The 6,100-nt window shown below is 41.6% G+C and overlaps 1 pseudogene; it reads right to left on the bottom strand.

The window, feature by feature from the left end:
• Positions 1 to 1,211: 1,211 nt before the first annotated feature.
• Positions 1,212 to 2,601, bottom strand: LOC128639125 (tubulin beta-2B chain-like; annotated as a pseudogene).
• Between the last annotated feature and the right edge of the window lie 3,499 nt (positions 2,602 to 6,100).

Raw genomic sequence — 6,100 nt, 5'->3', positions numbered from 1 at the left:
GAGGCTGTATCGCATACTGAGGTTGTATCACACACTGAGGCTGTATCATATACTGGGAGCTGTATCACATACTGAGGCTGTATCGCTCACTGAATCTGTATTGCACACTGAGGCTGTATCGCACACTGAGCACGCACTGAGTCTGCATCACGCAGTTTGTATTGCACACTGAGTTTGTATCACACACTGAGGCTGTATCACGCACTGAGGCTGTATCACGCACTAAGGCTGTATCACTCACTGAGGCTGTATCACGCACTGAGTCTGTATCGCACACTGAGAGGGATATTTATCAAGCCATCAACCGCAAATACGCTGGAATTCCGCAGCGTAATTGTGGCGAGCCTGATTCAACCTATTTATCAAAGCCTACAGATCAGCAAAAGTTGAAATTTGTGACGTAATATATGATCCGCCGGTCTCAATCCGACACAGATCGATGCTTACGTCATTACAGATGTTCCAAAAACAAATTTGGCACTATCTGACAACTTTTGCTAGTTAACAAATGTCTATTATTCCGGCCCAGCGTACCTGGTTTTCAATCCGCCACCCAGGAGGCCGCGGATTCCATAGGAATCAATGGGAGTCTGAAAGCAGCGAAAGCTTATGTTTGCTGCTGCCAGATATCCCATTGATTTCTAAGGTAAACACCCTAACATAAGCCCTGAGTCTAAACACCCCTAATCTGCCGGCCCAACATCGCCACCACCTACATAATTTTATTAACCCCTATCCCGCCGCCCCCGGACCCCACCGCGACTAAATAAATATATTAACCCCTATCCCGCCGCTCCTGGAGCCCACCGCAACTAAATAAATGTATTAACTCCTATCCCGCCGCTCCCGGAGCCCACCGCAGCTCTAATAAAGTTTTTTTTTTTTTTTTTTTAACTGACTTTGTTGAAAAAAGTTTGCAAAATAAAATGTGGGAGACGCAGCTCCTTCAAAGCAAAATAACAACGTCAGAAATATTTTACATATTAATATAAGATTAAACATAATAGAAACAGAAATGCCTTCCCCTTTTTCCATAAAGTAAACATTAGATTTTATATGAGGGTGGGAAGGAAAGAGGGGGGGGGGGGAAAGAAGTATATAAGAGAAAAAGAGGGGAGAGAAGGAAAAGAGAGGGCTGCTCATGTGCTCAAGAATTGGTGACCTTCTTTGGTCGTTGTGTTGTTGTTTTTTTGTTTGTTTTTTACTGACAATTTAAAAACAGTGCCTTTTTATTTCTTAAAATGTTATTAGCATTTTGATATCATCAAGCGTCATCGTCTCCTTCTTCCTCCTCAAACTCGCCTTGTTCATCAGCGGTTGCATCTTGGTACTGTTGATATTCTGATACCAAGTCATTCATGTTGCTTTCTGCTTCAGTGAACTCCATTTCATCCATGCCTTCGCCAGTGTACCAATGCAAGAAAGCTTTACGGCGGAACATGGCTGTAAACTGCTCTGAGATTCTCTTGAAAAGTTCTTGAATGGCAGTGCTGTTACCAATAAAGGTGGCAGACATTTTGAGGCCTCCTGGTGGAATGTCGCAAACTGCGGTCTTCACATTGTTAGGGATCCATTCAACAAAGTAGCTGCTATTTTTATTCTGGACATTTAGCATCTGCTCATCAACCTCTTTCATGGACATGCGTCCTCTGAATATGGCTGCTACAGTGAGGTAACGACCATGGCGAGGATCACATGCTGCCATCATGTTCTTGGAATCAAACATTTGTTGAGTGAGTTCGGGCACTGTTAGGGCACGGTATTGTTGGCTGCCACGACTGGTTAGTGGGGCAAAACCAGGCATGAAAAAGTGCAGACGTGGGAAAGGCACCATGTTTACAGCTAATTTACGTAGATCAGCATTAAGCTGACCTGGGAATCGAAGGCATGTTGCTACCCCACTCATTGTCGCTGATACCAAATGATTGAGGTCACCGTAGGTTGGTGTTGTTAGCTTTAAAGTGCGGAAGCAGATGTCATAGAGACCTTCATTGTCTATACAGTAAGTTTCATCTGTTTTTTCCACCAACTGGTGAACGGAGAGTGTAGCATTATATGGTTCAACCACAGTATCTGAGACCTTAGGAGATGGCATTACACTGAATGTATTCATAATTCTGTCTGGGTACTCTTCTCTAATCTTACTGATGAGAAGGGTTCCCATGCCAGAGCCAGTGCCACCTCCCAGGGAATGTGTTAACTGAAAACCTTGTAGACAGTCACAGCTTTCTGCTTCTTTTCTTACTACATCTAAAACAGAGTCAACTAACTCAGCTCCTTCTGTGTAATGGCCTTTGGCCCAGTTGTTTCCAGCACCACTCTGACCAAACAAAAAATTGTCAGGTCTAAATATTTGTCCAAATGGTCCTGATCTGACAGAATCCATAGTGCCAGGCTCCAAGTCCACAAGGATGGCACAAGGTACATATTTGTTACCAGTGGCTTCGTTATAATACACATTGATCCTTTCTAGTTGCAAATCACTATCACCATGGTAACTGCCTGTCGGATCAATTCCATGTTCATCACTGATAACTTCCCAAAACTTAGCGCCAATCTGGTTACCGCCCTGGCAGCCTGGATGTGCACGATCTCACGCATGATTGTAAGTGTACGAGGGGAGCTTAGTTCAGTTGTAGGTGCCCTTAGCGGATGTTGCAGGCTCTCTTATCTCCCTCCCGGTGCACTCCTCAGATGGTGTTGGGCAGGCTGGCCGGTCGTTGTGTTTTGTTATCACTATAGTTGGTGAAATTTGTGGCATCTATATGCTAGCTGTGCCACAATGGCTGTGGTCTGTAAAGGTTTACTCAGGCTACCTAGGATCTATCTGGTTACGTACTAAGTATTTGGAGGCATTAGCATGTTGCGGCTTCCTAACTATGGATGTTTAGGTTTGAGGTAATATTCCCATGTGCTTAGCATTTCTGCGTACACATCCATCCTGTCATTTTTCATATAATAGTATTCCTGTAATTCTAAAATCTCTGAGACTCTATGAGACCACATTTCAAGGGTTGGGGCCGTTTTGCATTTCCAGTTCCTTGCTAAGGGAAACTGGGTGTCCAAAATTGATTCTATTTCTGTTATAATTAGTCTCCAAAAGGTTTGGATTGAGTTGCACCACCACCACATATGAGCCATGTTGCTGCCTTTATGGCCACATCTCCAACACTGGTCTGATCTGTGGTGGAATAAGTGGTGAAGTTTCTTAGGGGTAAAATACCACCGGTGTAGAATTTTTAAATTAATTTCCACCACAGAGAGTGATATTGATGTTTTTGTTATGTTCTGGAAGATCATCGCACTCGTTTGAGGGAGGATAATTATTCCTAGATCATTTTCCCAGTTCTCGAGATATGGTGGTATATAGCCAGGTGGGTTAGTGGTTAATAGTTTATATATCAATGATAGGGTATGGGTTATTGGCGGTGTGCGAGTACATAGAGATTCAAAGTTTGTTAGAGGCCTGACCATGTTTCTACTTTGTTCATGTTGCAAGATAAACCGGTGTACTCTATGGTAATTGAACCAATTATGGTAATTGAACCAATTATGGAAATAGGTATAGTCCTTATCTAAAAGGTCTGTCTGAGAGAGGATCCGTTCTTTTGATGTTATCATATGAATAGAGAGATCTCGTACAGTTGTATCCACTGCGCTTATCGTGGTGTGGTGTCCTATTGTAAATTGGCCATTTTCAATGAGCGAAGTGAGGGGAGATGGTTTTGATGAGATCATTGTGTTTTGGACAGGATGTGATCCCAGACAGTGAATGTTTCTATTGTCAGTGGGGAACTATTTGCTAGCTTATGTTTCAGTTTCTCCATACTCCAACACAATCTTCCCAGGTGTGGAATGTCTGATATTGAGTGTTCTAATTGTACCCATCTTTTATGGTTGTAGTGTATATGCCAATCAACTATTCTTTGTAAAAAAATTGCTTGTCTGTATAGTGTAATATTAGGGATACCTAACCCTCCCTGAAGTTTAGGTTTTTGCATGATATTAGTGTTGATTCTAGGAGGTTTTCTATTCCATACAAAATCACTAAATGCCTTCTGTATACTTGAAATATATTTTGTGGGTAGTGGAATTGGTAATGATTGTAAAATGTATAACAGTCTAGGAAATATATTCATTTTAAGAGCATTAATTTTACCTCACCATGATAGTTTTTTTTGATAACCAAGAAGAGAGGTCTCGAATAATAGTTTTTTTGATCAATTCATAATTCTTTGTGAAGGTTTCCTCTATTGTTGTAGCCAAATCTATACCTAAATAGTGGAGTGAATGTTTGCACCATGTAAAAGGAGTCAGTCTTTTTACTCTAAGAAATTAATATTTAGTACTTCGGATTTTCTTGAAGTTAGATAGTGAATGGAATAAATGGAATTCCTGTAATAGTGGTGGAATAGAAGATTCAGGGTCGGTAAGTGAGAATAAGATGTCATCTGCAAAAAGGGAGAGGACATATGAATGTGGTCCTGCCTGTAGCCCTATTTTGTGAGGGTTCTGTCTTATTCTAGTTGCAATGGTTTCAATGAAGCATGCAAATAACAGAGGGGAGAGAGGGCAACCCTGACGGGTGCCATTGGATATAGTAAAGGGTGCAGACAGAGTTCCATTTATTAATAGTTTAGCGTTAGGATGGGAGTAAAGAGCAAAAATTCTATTTAACACAATGGGGCCAAATCCCATAGACTCCAATGTGGAGCGTAAAATCCTTCAGTCAACACGGTCAAAGGCCTTCTCTGCTTCAATAGACAGTAAAATGCTTGGGATTTCTTTGTCTTGCGCCAAGTGAATGAGATTTAAGGCCCTGACCGTGTTGTCCTTAGCTTCCCTTTTTTGGATGAATCCCACCTGATCCTGATGGATTATGTCCGACAATGTACAGTTTATGCAATTTGCTAATACTTTCACGAAAATTTTAATGTCTGAGTTTAAAAGGGAAATTGGTCTAGAATGCGATGGGTGGTCTAAAGGTTTGTTAGGTTTCGGCAATAGAGTGATATGGGCCTCTAGTAAACTAGGGGAGAATGATTTAGATTCATCAATATAGTTAAAAAAGTGTGTAAGTTGAGGTATTAACTCGTCTTGAAATTGTTTGTAGTATCTGTTACCAAATCCATCAGGACCAGGGGCCTTGCCAGTCGGGAGGTCCTTGATAACCATCTTAATTTCCTCTGGTGTAATGGGTTCCTCTAATTGCTCTTTTTGGTGTGAAGGAATCTGATGGAGATGAAGAGAGGATAGGTATGTGACTATTGCTGTAGTTTTAGTGTCTTGTTCTGGAAGTGTTAAGCTGGCTGGGCTATTTAAATTATACAATTTTTGGTAATAATCTCTGAAGGTTCTTGTTATGGCTTTTGAAGAGAAATGTTCTTTATTATGGTCATCTTTAATGCATAAGATGTATGATTTGTAGGTTTTTTGTTTTAAATATCGTGCTAGGGATCTGCCTGATTTGTTACGCCCTTCATAGTGTGTTTGTTGCAGTCGTAAGGTTTGTCTTTTGTGTTCTTTGTTGTAATAAGATGCTAACGCCTAGATTTAGAGTTTTGTCAGTAAAGACCCGCGGTGCTAACAAGGCTTTTTTTTCCAGCGCACCCTTAAGACAACGCTGGTATTTAGAGTTGTCTGAATGGCTGCGTTAGCCTCAGAAAAGGGAGCGTGGAGCATAATTTAGCTCCACTTCAACCCTCAATACCAGCGTTGCCTACGGTAGCGGTAAGCTGGAAAAACGTGCTCGTGCATGATTTTCCCATAGGAAACAATGGGGCTGAGCTGGCTGAAACAAAACCTAACACCTGCGAAAAAGCAGCGTTCAGCTCCTAACGCAGCCCCATTGATTCCTATGGGGGAAATACATTTTATGTCTACACCTAACACCCGAACATGAACCCAGAGTCTAAACACCCCTAACTTTACACTTATTAACCCCTAATCTGACACCCCCGCTATCGCTGACACCTGCATTATATTATTAACCCCTAATCTGCCGCTCCGGACACCGCCACAACCTACATTATAGCTATGAACCCCTAATCTACTGCCCCTAACATCGCCGACACCTATATTATATTTATTACCCCCTAAT

The sequence above is a fragment of the Bombina bombina genome, chromosome 8 (genome assembly GCF_027579735.1).
Source record: "Bombina bombina isolate aBomBom1 chromosome 8, aBomBom1.pri, whole genome shotgun sequence".
Lineage (NCBI taxonomy): Eukaryota > Metazoa > Chordata > Amphibia > Anura > Bombinatoridae > Bombina > Bombina bombina.
This window is presented reverse-complemented; position numbering and strand designations above follow the sequence as displayed.